The sequence below is a fragment of the Protopterus annectens genome, chromosome 11.part0 (assembly GCF_019279795.1).
Source record: "Protopterus annectens isolate FY-2018-M chromosome 11.part0, PAN1.0, whole genome shotgun sequence".
In the NCBI taxonomy this organism is placed as follows: Eukaryota; Metazoa; Chordata; order Ceratodontiformes; family Protopteridae; genus Protopterus; species Protopterus annectens.
Window position 1 is genome coordinate 1,494,761,785 of NC_056745.1, and position 15,651 is coordinate 1,494,777,435.

The following is a 15,651-nucleotide window of genomic DNA, read 5'->3' on the forward strand; positions in this document are numbered from 1 at the left end:
ATTCAAAATTTCCATACTTCGGGATTTTGAATTTCGCACTTCTGGTTCACCGGTATTTCAAGACTTCAGTATTTTAATAAATTTGGAAATTTGGGATTTCAGTATTTCAAAGTTAAAAAGGGAACCCATATATAAATATATATATATATATATATATATATATATATATATATATATATATATATATACTAGGTTCCTTTTTTTTCTCTCTGGCCTGGTTAACTGGTGGATAAATGATTGAAATGTTATAATATAATTTCTGATTTGAGGCAGCTGTTGTTACTTCTAAATAGCTGTTTTTATATGAAAGGGTTAATTTTTTTCATGATGTTGAAGTTTTGTGAGGAAACTGGTGGTCTGTGTGACTGTTCTCATTGTGGAGATTCATGACATGTACTGACAAGGCAGCTTGAGTGGTTTTTTTTTTCCTTTTGTAAACTCAAAAAGCTTCAAGATCTGAATTTCCCACCGAAAATGCTTTTTTCTTCACTAGAGACAACTTCTGTTGTGCATGAGCCTATTTAGATACTTTTTAACAAGTTTATGAAGCTGCACCTTGAGGAAACAACAGTGATGATATCATTTAACCCTTTCAACTTGTTAAATGGTTGTACTCAGAATTATTTTCTCTTGAAATTCTGTTTTCCTTCACTAGATACTTTAAATGGTAAATAATTAGTTCTGATAAAGGTGTTTAACTCCTTTGAAAATGCCTATGTTCTCTTATAGATGCATACATTCTGCAGATTCAATGACACTATTAGTAACTAAATGACATCAAGTGAACTAGGAGCTGCATTAGAAAACTAATTATGTATATTAACATCAGATGTATGTTATATAACTAAACCTTTAGTAACTAAACAAAGGGTTGGGAGGCCCCTTTTATTTCTCTCTCTCCCCCCCCTTCCTGATGAAAGAAGTTTACATATATATTGTTAATACATATGAGTAATATATGTGCATAATTGCAGCATTAAGTGTTATATTATATCCAACAGATCCTTACATGAAAAATGTTAGATAGATGACTGACAAAATGATTAAGTTATCTGATGTTTCTTGAAAAGTCTTGGAAATAATGACAATCTTCTTAACCTTCAGCTTCTAATGTTTATACATACTTTGACCTGATGTATATTTCTGGCATATCTACGTAGTAGAAGTGCTATTATCATATGTGACATATTTATATAGCTTTCTAATGTATATTTCATGGATTTAGATTTCTCTAGATGCTTTCATAACACGTTTCTTTTTTGTTTTCATACTATATTCTAAGCAGAGAAGGATAATTTGTGTTGTTTGGTATTGGAGAGGTGATGGATGGATGATTTAGTTAAGTTTTTTTAACTAAACCAGAAACTTTATGCTTCTTGTATGTGTTTGTAAATAGCTTTGGGTTTTTGAAAGTAGTGCTTAATACACATTATGCATCCATGATAAGTATGGTTTCAGTAGATTTCAAGTCAACACGCAAGAAAGGTCTTTCAGTTAATAATAACATACACATTATAGTCAATGGCTTATAAATGTTTATCATTAAATATTAATGGTTTGAACAATAATGTCAAAAGAGCTGGTTTGCTTAAATATATAAAAATGCATAAAGCCCATATCATCTTTTTACAGGAAACCCATCTATTAAAAAAGATCTACAAAAGTACTCATTCAATGGCTATACTATTCTGGCTGATTCATGTTTTAAGACTAAGAGAAGGGCACTCTTATTCTGTGGAAAAATACTTATACTATGCCAAGAATTATAGATAAATTTCAGATAAAGATGGGATGCTAAGCATGGTTATTTTGGAAATCAATAGGAAGTATTATACTTTGATTAATACATACTGGATACCAAGACTGAGTACTAAATATGTTGACAAATATCTGGACCTGATTATTTTAAATGCAAAATGGGAAATTATAGCTACAGGTGATTTTAACTGCCTATTATCAGGCAATGATACTTCTAAAAATGGTAAAATAAAACTAACATCTCAAGCCAAGAAGTTAAATGACTTTACAAACCAGATGAACCTTAACGATATACATTATCTGAGAGAACATTATTCCTTATTCTGTACTCACTATTCATATTGGTTTGGTACACAAGCAAACATTGATAAGGTCTTTGTATCAAATAATATATACTCTAAAATAAGTGATGTATCTATAGTTACTTGTCCACTTTCAGACCATAATGCTATAAACTTTACATTAACTACATATACAGATTATTTCAGATTTATACAGAGAATTCCTGCCTACCCAACTAAGTTAAATGACTTTAGGGAATGGATAATGAAAGAAATAGACATGTTTATAGAAACAAATGATAATGGTGAACTGACTGATACTATACTATGGGACACCTTTAAAGTTTATATATATGGTAGAATAAAATCTTGGTACCTTAAAAAAGGGGGAGAGTGGGACAAAGAACTTTTAGACTTACAAAAAACATAGACAAGATAAAAATGGATGCAAAAAAAATAAAGTAGCACATAACAAAATTACTAAGTTAAATCAAAAATGCTTAGAAGTTCTGAATCATAAGGTAGCCATAAACCTGGAAAATTTGAAATTACAATCTTATGCTGTAAATCCCAACTATCTACATAAAATAGCGCTAAGATCCAAAAAAATAAACAATCAAAGTCTTATTAATGAGATTAAATATAAAAGTGATGGTTCAGTTAAGAGTACATCTAACTTAATGGGCATATTAGAAGTGTTCAAAAACAACCATAATATAAATAATACACTACTTTTGGAGAAAGATAATGAAATAAATACTGTTATTCAAGAAAATATAACTACTAAGGGGTCAATGTAACAAAATAACATATTAAATAAACAAATAACACTAACAGAAGTAAAAGAGCAAATAAAAAAAAAATAAAAGATAATAAAGCTCCAAGACTGGATGGAATAATTCCTGAACTATATAAGATTTTTCCTGTATATATAATAAAGAAAATGATGAGTGCCTTTACTATGGTTAAGCACAAATGTATAACACCGCCATCATGGAAATACTTAATTATCTCCCCATATTAAAAACATGGTAAGGACCCCAAATCTTGCGATTCATATAGGCCAATTTTGTTACTAAACACTGATTATAAAATCTTCATGACAATATTAGCTAATAAGATAAAGAAAATATTACCTAATCTAATACATAATGATCAGACAGGGTTCATTCTTCATAGGAAAGTGCAAAATAACATTATTAAATTACTATCATTAATAGACACAGCATACAAATACAAAAAAACAACTAACTGTTATCAGCCTAGACATAGAAAAGGCTTTTGATTCTATTAGTTGGTCTTATCTACAAAGAATGCTGATTGGTTTTGAATTCTCCTCAGATTTTGCCAACCTATTAATGAAAATGTATAGTAGGGCACAAGCTTATGTGAAAATCGGATCATGACTATCCCCACAACTAGAAATCCTCAAAGGAAATAGTCAAGGTTGTCCTTTGTCACCATTACTGTTTGCTCTTTCAATGAAACCTTTTGCTACATATATCAGAAACAAGCAAACTATAAAAGGCTTTCAAGTGTAGAATATGAACAGCCAAAGCATGTGTTTGTGGGAATTGAGTATGTGACTGTCTGTATGTATTAAAATGTACTGTGTACTGTGAACTTTGAATGAACTCTGAGCAACGAGAAAAAGCTGAAAAAAAAGAGGCTGCCTGAAAGCAGGAAATGTGCCTTTTATGGAAATGCATCTGATTTTCTTTCTTTACCCAGAGATATGATGATGTGAATTGTCTTATGTTTATGGGTAAACCTTTTGGTTAATTGCCCTGTATAATGACCTAATTGGTTCATTTTTATTTTTGCACTGTCAGCAATATCACCAGTATATAAACTTGTTTATTCCTTCATTCTGGGAGTCTCCCTGGTGCTTTCCATGAGGCTCCCGCACGTGTGTACTGTAGATAATAAAAACCACTGAAAGAGAGAAAGAACTGTATCTGTCTTCATTTTTAAAGTATTCTGAAACATAACAATTGGTGCCATGACACGGATCTGAATTGGAATCAAGCTGCAGCAGTCAGGAAGTGGAAGAAATACTGCTAATGTAAGGGCCCATAACAGATGTTTCTGTTTTTGCAGTGTTTCTTTCATCTCTCTGTCTGCCTGCCTTAAAGATTTGAATTTTTTTTTTTATGCAGAAAAATATATTATTTCTCTCATTCAGTTGTTTTAAGGTAAGTGGCATACATTTCTTCTCTGGTATTAACTGTGCAGTATGAGTGTGGGGTAATATGGAAATACTGGCCTCATAAGTATGAAATGAAATGATAGTGGGGTAAAAAGACGTTTATATAATGCCTTAGCTAAACCTGTGTTAAACAAGTATAGCTTATTATGTGAAAATGTGAGCGAGTGCAGGAAAAATAAATGAGCCAGAAAGAGGTACACCAGCTGGTTATATGTTTTATCATGTGTCCCGGGACAGTTGTATGTTTTTAAACCAGTGGATCGCCCTAACTAAAAATTACTGTAACCTTGCTTTTCCTGAAAATGGTAGCTTTAATAAAGATATTTGCAAAAGAAGTTAAAAAAGAAAGAAAGATTACCAGGGTCGTGTTGGGCAGCTTTTAATGATTGGATGTGTGAAGCTAAAAACAGGGAAAAGGATTCGGTCATCAGTAGTCTTAAAGATAATCAAAAGAAACTAAAAGAGCAGATAAAGGAACTGCGACATACTGTGACTAATCTAGATGTAGCAAATGGTAAACGCTTAAAGGAACCACCCTTTAAAGGATTATATCCTGTACAAGAATTAAGTAAATTACAAATAAATGAATCATCTGAGGATGATAACCCCTAGTTTCCCCCACCTCCTACAGCTCCTCCACCATTATATCAGCCCTCGCAGGTTAAAGACGGAGCAGTGAGCTCTACAACAGAGGGCAGAGGCCGGCAGGGAGAAGAACAATCTGCACTCGACTCTGGAACTGGAACTCAGGCAATGGAAAGTCAGCCTACTAGACCGCTTATAGAGTGACCTGACCAAACAGATACAAGTAAATCATCACCTAGACTAACCTGCTCAAAAACAAAAAAGCAGCAGAAAAGAAAATCACAAATGCTTTTTGAACCTAGGTCTAGCCAGTCAAAAAAATATTATAATAAAAAAGCTGTATATTTGCACAAGGGTAAAATTTACAAACAATGTCCAATTGTAATTAAAGACAAAGATGATTACAGTGGACCGGATAAATCTAATCCAGACTCTGACTTTGAATCGGGCAATAGCCCATCAGATAAAGAGAGAGTATTTCCATTGAGAGAAGTCCCAAACCCAGCCCATACTAGAGATGCGGGACAACCGGCTACCATAGTGGTGCCTAGGACGTGGTCGGCAGTTGATTTTCAAGCCATTACCAAATCACTTCCGCCTATTCGTAATAACCCAGCGAAGTTTCAACACGTATTGGCAGGACATATCTGTTTGCAAAATCCTACCATAAAAGAGGTTAGAGCTGTCCTGCAATACACTGTCCCAGCCGATCTCATGAAACTTATCTGGGATCATGCTAATATTCCTACACCAATACCAAAGCACAATATGTAAGAGAAGAATGGATTTGAAGTGGTTAGACAATGTATAGTTGATTATATCACTGTAATTGTGCCACCTACCTCCAATTGGTCGAAAATTAAATCAATCATATAGAAAGAGGATGAGCTTATAGAGGAATACTTAAATTGACTCACTGATGCCTTTGAGGCATATTCTGGGTACCCAGAGCCCACTGAAGGACCAGCACAAAGCAGACTGTCAGCTGCCTTTGTGGGTGGGCTATGCCCTCAAGTGAGGGACAAGTTGAAAGAAGTATATATTAAACTGGCCTAGCTTGAGCCTACATGAGTTAGTCCAGCAGGTACAATACCTCTCTGACCATTAAGCTAAAGAACAGAAGGATTTACAGAAGAAATTAGTAAAAGCACAAATCCAAATGTGTAATATTTTTGGTCAACGGGATAGAGGACGAGGTATCCTCTACAAGCTCTGTCCTGTAATTTCTCAGGTTTCCTCTACAAGCTCTGTCCTGCAATTTCTCAGGTTTCTCCTATGAGCCCTGTCCTGTAATTTCTCAGGTTTCCACTATTAGCTCTGTCCTGTAATTTCTCAGGTTTCCCCTACGAGCTCTGTCCTATAATTTCTCAGGTTTTCCCTATGAGCTCTGTCCTGTAATTTCTCAGGTTTCCCCTACGAGCTCTGTCCTGTAATTTCTCAGGTTCCCCCTATGAGCTCTGTTGTGTAATTTCTCAGGTTTTCCCTACGAGCTCTGTCCTGTAATTTCTCAGGTTTTCCCTACGAGTTCTGTCCTGTAATTTCTCAGGTTTTCTGATGAGCTCTGTCCTGTAATTTCTCAGGTTTTCCCTATGAGCTCTGTCCTGTAATTTCTCAGGTTTTCCCTATGAGCTCTGTCCTGTAATTTCTCAGGTTTTCCCTATGAGCTCTGTCCTGTAATTTCTCAGGTTTTCCCTATGAGCTCTGTCTTGTAATTTCTCAGGTTTTCCCTACAAGCTCTGTCCTGTAATTTCTCAGGTTTCCCCTACGAGCTCTGTCCTGTAATTTCTCAGGTTCCCCCTATGAGCCTTGTCCTGCAATTTCTCAAGTTTCCCCTATGAGCTCTGTCCTGTAATTTCTCAGGTTTCCCTGTGAGCTCTGTTTTGTAATTTCTCAGGTTTCCCCTATGAGCTCTGTCCTGTAATTTCTCAGGTTTTCCCTATGAGCTCTGCCCTGTAATTTCTCTGGTTTCCTCTACAAGCTCTGTCCTGTAATTTCTCAGGTTTTCCCTGTGAGCTCTGTCCTATAATTTCTCAGGTTTTCCCTATGAGCTCTGTCCTGTATTTTCTCAGGTTTTCCCTACGAGCTCTGTCCTGTAATTTCTCAGGTTTTCCTTACGAGCTCTGTCCTGTAATTTCTCAGGTTTTCCCTATGAGCTCTGTCCTGTAATTTCTCAGGTGTTCCCTATGAGCTCTGTCCTGTAATTTTTCAGATTTTCCCTACGAGCTCTGTCCTGTAATTTCTCTGGTTTCCCCTATGAGCTCTGTCCTGTAATTTCTCAGGTTTTCCCTATGAGTCTTGTCCAGAAATTTCTCAGGTTTCCCCTACGAGCTCTGTCCTGTAATTTCTCAGGTTTCGGCTATGAGCTCTGTCCTGTAATTTCTCAGGTTTTTCCTATGAGCTCTGTCCTGTAATTTCTCAGGTTTCCTCTACAAGCTCTGTCCTGTAATTTCTCAGGTTTTCCCTCTGAGTTCTGTCCTGTAATTTCTCAGGTTTTCCCTACGAGCTCTGTCCTGTTATTTCTCAGGTTTTCCCATTGATCTCTGTCCTGTAATTTCTCAGGTTTTCCTTATGAGCTCTGTCCTGTAATTTCTCAGCTTTTCCCTATGAGCTCTGTCCTGTAATTTCTCAGGTTTTCCCTATGAGTTCTTTCCTGTAATTTCTCAGGTTTTCCCTATGAGCTCTGTCCTGTAATTTCTCAGGTTTCCCCTACGAACTGTGTCCTGTAATTTCTCAGGTTTTCCCTACGAGCTCTGCCCTGTAATTTCTCAGGTTTCCTCTACAAGCTCTGTCCTGTAATTTCTCAGGTTTTCCCTATGAGCTCTGTCCTGCAATTTCTCAGGTTTTCCCTATGAGCTCTGTCCTGTAATTTCTCAGGTTTTCCCTATGATCTCTGTCCTGTAATTTCTCAGGTTTTCCCTACGAGCTTTGTCCTGTAATTTCTCAGGTTTCTCCTACATGCTCTGTCCTGTAATTTCTCAGGTTTTCCCTACGAGCTGTGTTCTGTAATTCCTCAGGTTTCCCCTATGAGCATGGCCGGCCTTAGGCATAGGCCAACTAGTCGGCCCCCTAGGGCACTGGTCTAGTAAGGGTGCTTTTCCAGTATTTATTTGGGGTAAGTAGGCTAGGATGGGGGCAACAGATGGTGTGGTGGGGGGCGCCGTGGAGCCCTTTTGCCTAGGGCACCAGTTGACCTAAGGTCGCTCCTGCCGACGAGCTCTGTCCTGTAATTTCTCAAGTTTTCCCTACGAGCTCTGTCCAGTAATTTCTCAAGTTTTCCCTACGAGCTCTGTCCTGTAATTTCTCAGGTTTTCCCTACGAGCTCTGTCCTGTAATTTCTCAGGTTTCCTGATGAGCTCTGTCCTGTAATTTCTCAGGTTTTCCCTATGAGCTCTGTCCTGTAATTTCTCAGGTTTTCCCTACGAGCTCTGTCCTGTAATTTCTCAGGTTTCTCCTATGAGCTCTGTCCTGTAATTTCTCAGGTTTCCACTATTAGCTCTGTCCTGTAATTTCTCAGGTTTCCCCTATGAGCTCTGTCCTATAATTTCTCAGGTTTTCCCTATGAGCTCTGTCCTGTAATTTCTCAGGTTTCCCCTACGAGCTCTGTCCTGTAATTTCTCAGGTTCCCCCTATGAGCTCTGTTGCGTAATTTCTCAGGTTTTCCCTACGAGCTCTGTCCTGTAATTTCTCAGGTTTTCCCTACGAGCTCTGTCCTGTAATTTCTCAGGTTTTCTGATGAGCTCTGTCCTGTAATTTCTCAGGTTTTCCCTATGAGCTCTGTCCTGTAATTTCTCAGGTTTTCCCTACAAGCTCTGTCCTGTAATTTCTCAGGTTTCCCCTACGAGCTCTGTCCTGTAATTTCTCAGGTTTCCCCTGTGAGCTCTGTTTTGTAATTTCTCAGGTTTCCCCTATGAGCTCTGTCCTGTAATTTCTCAGGTTTTCCCTATGAGCTCTGCCCTGTAATTTCTCTGGTTTCCTCTGCAAGCTCTGTCCTGTAATTTCTCAGGTTTTCCCTATGAGCTCTGTCCTGTAATTTCTCAGGTTTTCCCTATGAGCTCTGTCCTGTATTTTCTCAGGTTTTCCCTACGAGCTCTGTCCTGTAATTTCTCAGGTTTTCCTTACGAGCTCTGTCCTGAAATTTCTCAGGTTTTCCCTATGAGCTCTGTCCTGTAATTTCTCAGGTGTCCCCTATGAGCTCTGTCCTGTAATTTTTAAGATTTTCCCTACGAGCTCTGTCCTGTAATTTCTCTGGTTTCCCCTATGAGCTCTGTCCTGTAATTTCTCAGGTTTTCCCTACGAGCCTTGTCCAGCAATTTCTCAGGTTTCCCCTACGAGCTCTGTCCTGTAATTTCTCAGGTTTCGGCTATGAGCTCTGTCCTGTAATTTCTCAGGTTTTTCCTATGAGCTCTGTCCTGTAATTTCTCAGGTTTCCTCTACAAGCTCTGTCCTGTAATTTCTCAGGTTTTCCCTCTGAGTTCTGTCCTGTAATTTCTGAGGTTTTCCCTACGAGCTCTGTCCTGTTATTTCTCAGGTTTTCCCATTGATCTCTGTCCTGTAATTTCTCAGGTTTTCCTTATGAGCTCTGTCCTGTAATTTCTCAGCTTTTCCCTATGAGCTCTGTCCTGTAATTTCTCAGGTTTTCCCTATGAGTTCTTTCCTGTAATTTCTCAGGTTTTCCCTACGAGCTCTGTCCTGTAATTTCTCAGGTTTCCCCTACGAACTCTGTCCTGTAATTTCTCAGGTTTTCCCTATGAGCTCTGCCCTGTAATTTCTCAGGTTTCCTTTACAAGCTCTGTCCTGTAATTTCTCAAGTTTTCCCTATGAGCTCTGTCCTGTAATTTCTCAGGTTTTCCCTACGAGCTCTGTCCTGTAATTTCTCAAGTTTTCCCCATGAGCCCTGTCCTGTAATTTCTCAGGTTTCCTCTACAATCTCTGTCCTGTAATTTCTCAGGTTTCCTCTACAAGCTCTGTCCTGTAATTTCTCAGGTTTCTCCTAAGAGCTCTGTCCTGTAATTTCTCAGGTTTCCACTATGTGCTCTGTCTTGCAATTTCTCAGGTTTCCCCTACAAGCTCTGTCCTGTAATTTCTCAGGTTTTTCCTATGAGCTCTGCCCTGTAATTTCTCTGGTTTTCTCTACCAGCTCTGTCCTGTAATTTCTCAGGTTTTCCCTGTGAGCTCTGTCCTGTAATTTCTCAGGTTTTCCCTATGAGCTCTGTCCTGTATTTTCTCAGGTTTTCCCTACGAGCTCTGTCCTGTAATTTCTCAGGTTTTCCTTACGAGCTCTGTCCTGTAACTTCTCAGGTTTTCCCTATGAGCTCTGTCCTGTAATTTCTCAGGTGTTCCCTATGAGCTCTGTCCTGTAATTTTTCAGATTTTCCCTACGAGCTCTGTCCTGTAATTTCTCTGGTTTCCCCTATGAGCTCTGTCCTGTAATTTCTCAGGTTTTCCCTATGAGCCTTGTCCAGCAATTTCTCAGGTTTCCCCTACGAGCTCTGTCCTGTAATTTCTCAGGTTTCGGCTATGAGCTCTGTCCTGTAATTTCTCAGGTTTTTCCTATGAGCTCTGTCCTGTAATTTCTCAGGTTTCCTCTACAAGCTCTGTCCTGTAATTTCTCAGGTTTTCCCTCTGAGTTCTGTCCTGTAATTTCTCAGGTTTTCCCTACGAGCTCTGTCCTGTTATTTCTCAGGTTGTCCCATTGATCTCTGTCCTGTAATTTCTCAGGTTTTCCTTATGAGCTCTGTCCTGTAATTTCTCAGCTTTTCCCTATGAGCTCTGTCCTGTAATTTCTCAGGTTTTCCCTATGAGTTCTTTCCTGTAATTTCTCAGGTTTTCCCTACGAGCTCTGTCGTGTAATTTCTCAGGTTTCCCCTACGAACTCTGTCCTGTAATTTCTCAGGTTTTCCCTACGAGCTCTGCCCTTTAATTTCTCAGGTTTCCTCTACAAGCTCTGTCCTGTAATTTCTCAGGTTTTCCCTATGAGCTCTGTCCTGTAATTTCTCAGGTTTTCCCTATGATCTCTGTCCTGTAATTTCTCAGGTTTCCCCTATGAGCTCAGGCCTGTAATTTCTCAGGTTCCCCCTACGAGCCTTGTCCTGCAATTTCTCAGGTTTCCCCTACGAGCTCTGTCCTGTAATTTCTCAGGTTTTCCCTATGAGCTCTGTCCTGTAAATTCTAAGGTTTCCTGTACAAGCTCTGTCCTGTAATTTCTCAGGTTTTCCCTATGAGCTCTGTCCTGTAATTTCTCAGGTTTTCCCTACGAGCTCTGTCCTGTAATTTCTCAGGTTTTCCCTACGAGCTCTGTCCTGTAATTTCTCAGGTTTTCCCTACGAGCTCTGTCCTGTAATTTCTCAGGTTTCCCCTATGAGCTCTGTCCTGTAATTTCTCAGGTTTTCCCTATGTGCTCTGTCCTGTAATTTGTCAGGTTTTCCCTACGAGCTCTGTCCTGTAATTTCTCAGGTTTGCCCTACGAGCTCTGTCCTGTAATTTCTCAGGTTTACCCTATAGGTTCATAGGTTCATGCTAGGCTATATGCCCTAGGGCATTTATAAGCCTAGCCAGAGTTGTGTGGCTTTCACCGCCCCTTAGGTTGAAGAATACTATACCCATTAGTTTGCTGTGCCTCTGTCCAGCAGTGATACAGAGATGATCCCCGGGGTAAACCTACAATCTCCCATCCACTGGTCAAGATTCCTCTTGAACAGAGCCAGCGAGGTGCTCTGTCTCACATGGACCGGGATTCTGTTCCACAGCATAGGGAGTCTCTGGGTGATGAATCTGTCCCTCCAGCACGTCCTATTTATATCCGTGTTGAGGTTTAAGTCTCTTGCTCTTGTGGCTCTGGTGGATTTGGATTTTTTGAGGTGGAGCATGTCCATTAATTCCGAGTTGGACATGGCCTTGTATGTCAGGCACAGGTCACCTCTGAGCAGACGGTATGTGACTGAATAGAGCTGGAGTTTCTTCAGTCGGGCAGCATATGGCATATTTTTGAGCCCCTTTTTACCTTTTGGTGAGGACCTTTTGGGGTCTTTCCAATTGCTGCAGGTGTCGGGTAAGATACATTCCGAATGGGGCATTGTACTCAATCATTGGTCTGATAAGTGAAGAGTACAGGGGAACAATGACCTCCCTTGATCTGGATGTGAATCCCTTCATAATCAGGTGGGCAATGTAGAAGGTCCTCCTAACCACTTTGACAATGTGAGTGTCAAAAGAAAGGTTACTGTCAACTTGGGTCCCCAGGTCCCTGATAACCTCTTCTGTGCTTAATGGATTGCCACCTATGTGGTAACTTGGGGTTACCTTGTTTTTACCAAAGGGTATGACTATACATTTTTGGCGTTTAGCTTAAGGCCATGGCTCTGGCACCAGTTATCCATTTCTATGAGACCTCTCTGAAGGATATCTGTGTCTGATGGATTTTCAACTATGGCGCCCAGTTTGCAGTCATCTGCAAACTTTGTCAGCCACAATCCTCCTATGTTTGCCTGCACTTCTGAAAAGTAGATGTCAAACAAGAGGGGGCCCAGGACTGAGCCCTGTGGGACACCGCTTGTGACTGGCTTGGAGTCTGACATGGCACCAGCAACTCTAACCCTGTGGGTTCTGTCCTTGAGCCAGTTTGCAACCCATCTTGTGACATATGGGTTTACATTTAAGCTGGTGAGCTTTTCTATGATACCCGAGTGGGGTATTGTGTCGAAAGCTTTTGCAAGGTCAAGGTAGGCTGTGTGATCTGCCTTACCCTCATCAATGGCCTTGGTGACTGTTTCAAAAAAGTCGACCAAGTTCAAGAGGCATGATCTGCCCTTGACAAAGCCGAATTGGGTAGGATCCAATGTCTGTAGGTCCCCTATGTCTTTATTTATGAGTTCCATTATGATCCTCTCCAAAGCTTTGCAGACCAGGCTTGTTAAGCTTATGGGGCGATAATTACCAGGGTCCGTAGAAGCACCGCCTTTGTGGAGTGGGACCACAGTTGCCGTACGCCACTCTTTGGGTACGTATCCTGTGGTAAGGCTAAGATTAAACAGCAGCCTTATGTGTGGGTTTAGTTCCTCATTGAGTTCGTGTACCACACAGCCGGGGACACCATCCGGTCCCATTGATGCTGTGTTTTTCGCTTTAGAGAGCAGCTCTCACCTGGGCATTTGAGATGATTGGGAGGCTACACTCTGCTGGGATAGATATTTCTCCTTTTGGGGGGGGGGGGGAGAAATTTTCACTGAACCTGTCTGCCAGTATGTTTGCAATGTCTGTGGGTTCAGTGATTTTTGTATCATTTTGGACTAATTCTGAGCATATCTGGGAGTTTCCACCCAGATTTCTAACATAGCTAAAGAAGGCCTTATGATTGTCTTTTGAGTCCTTGGCGATTTTTCTCTCAAAGTTGGCCTTGGATGATTTTATGAGTGATCGTAGTTTTTTACTAGTATTGATCAGAGATGTCTTCCCTTTTAGGGATTTTGCTCTATCTTGTAGTAGCTTTCTCCTCTTGTTGTAAAGTTTATTTATGGCTGGGGTCCACCAGATCGGGCGCTTGCCTTTGGTGGAAAGGGTCTTGATTTTATTTGGGATTGCTTGATCCATGCAATCCTGGAGGTGCTCGTAGAAAGCATTTGTAAGGGATTCAGCAGTGTGGGTTGTGGTTTCCAATGGCTCAGGGGCCTTGAAGGATACCACACCAGTCTTAAGAAGTGTGAAGTTGGCTTTTGAGAAGTTCTTCACTGTGGTCTTTTTTGTTGGGGGCGGGATGTGGATCTCCAGTGAGATTAGTTTATGGTCTGATCTCACCAATGAGGGATATACTTCTGGTGCCCAGCATTTTGTCCCCATGTTTGTGATGATCAGTATATTTTCACCTCTTGTGGGAATGGTGACAAGTTGTTCCATAGCATTTGAGTTTATGAACTCCAGGAACCTTTGGGCTAGGGTATTGGAGCTTGAGTAATGTTCCCAGTCTATGTTTGGGTAGTTGAAGTCACCCAATATGATGGTGTTTGGAGAGACATTTATACTCTCCAGTGTCTTCAGGAAGGCTGTGTGGGGTTCCTGAGTTTGAGAGGGTGGCCTGTAACATGCTACAAACTGTAGAGCAGTTTTGCCTATGGTTAATTGCACCTGAATGGTCTCTGATGCTTCGTGAGTTGCCACCAGCCTGGAGGTGTGGGTATCCTTGATGAATATGGATACACCCCCTCCTTTTGTGGTACGGTCCGGGGAAAACCTGAGAAAACCTATGTGCTCTGTCCTGTAATTTCTCAGGCTTGCCCTACGAGCTCTGTCCTGTAATTTCTCAGGTTTTCCCTACGAGCTCTGTCCTGTAATTTCTCAGGTTTTCCCTACGAGCTCTGTCCTGTAATTTCTCACATTTCCCCAAGAGCTCTGTCCTGTAATTTCTTAGGTTTCCCCTATGAGCTCTGTTCGGTAATTTCTCTGGTTTCCCCTATGAGCTTTGTCCTGTAATTTCTCAGGTTTTTCCTACGAGCTCTGTCCTGTAATTTCTCAGGTTTTCCCTACGAGCTCTGTCCTGTAATTTCTCGGGTTTTCCCGACAAGCTCTGCCCTGTAATTTCTCAGGTTTCACCTACGAGCTCTGGCCTGTAATTTCTCAGGTTTTCCCTATGAGCTCTGTCCTGTAATTTCTCAGGTTTCCCCCTACGAGCTCTGTCCTGTAATTTCTCAGGTTTTCCCTATGAGCGCTGTCCTGTAATTTCTCAAGTTTTCCCTACGAGCTCCGTCCTGTAATTTCTCAGGTTTTCCCTACGAGCTCTGTCCTGTAATTTCTCAGGGTTTCCCTACGAGCTCTGTCCTGTAATTTCTCAGATTTTCCCTACGAGCTCTGTCCTGTAATTTCTCAGGTTTCCCCTATGAGCTCTGTCCTGTAATTTCTCAGGTTTTCCCTATGAGCTCTGTCTATAATTTCTCAGGTTTTCCCTACGAGTTATGTCCTGTAAATTCACAGGTTTTCCCTATGAGCTCTGTCCTGTAATTTCTCAGGTTTCCCCTGCGAGCTCTGTCCTGTAATTTCTCAGTTTTCCCTAAAAGCTCTGTCCTGTAATTTCCCAGGTTTTCCATAGGAGCTATGTCCTGTAATTTCTCAGGTATTCCCTACGAGCTCTGTCCTGCAATTTCACAGGTTTTCCCAATGAGCTCTGTCCTGTAATTTCTCAGGTTTTCCCCTTTGAGCTCCGTCCTGTAACTTCTCAGGTTTTGCCTGTAAACTCTGTCCTGTAATTTCACAGGTTTAGCCTACGAGCTCTGTCTTGCAATTTCTCAGGTTTCCCCTACGAGCTCTGCCCTGTAGTTTCTCAGGTTTCCCCTATGAGGTCTGTCCAGTAATTTCTCAGGTTTCCCATACGAGTTCTGTCCTGTAATTTCTCAGGTTTCCCCTACAAGCTCTGTCCTGTAATTTCTCAGGTTTCCCCTACGAGCTCTGTCCTGTAATTTCTCAAGTTTTCCCCATGAGCCCTGTCCTGTAATTTCTCAGGTTTCCTCTACAATCTCTGTCCTGTAATTTCTCAGGTTTCCTCTACAAGCTCTGTCCTGTAATTTCTCAGGTTTCTCCTAAGAGCTCTGTCCTGTAATTTCTCAGGTTTCAACTATGTGCTCTGTCTTGCAATTTCTCAGGTTTCCCCTTCAAGCTCTGTCCTGTAATTTCTCAGGTTTTCCCTATGAGCTCTGTCCTGTAATTTGTCAGGTTTCCCCTATGAGCTCTGTCCTGTAATTTCTCAGGTTCCCCCTATGAGCTCTGTCCTGTAATTTCTCAGGTTTTCCCTATGAGCTCTGCCCTGTAATTTCTCTGGTTTTCTCTACCAGCTCT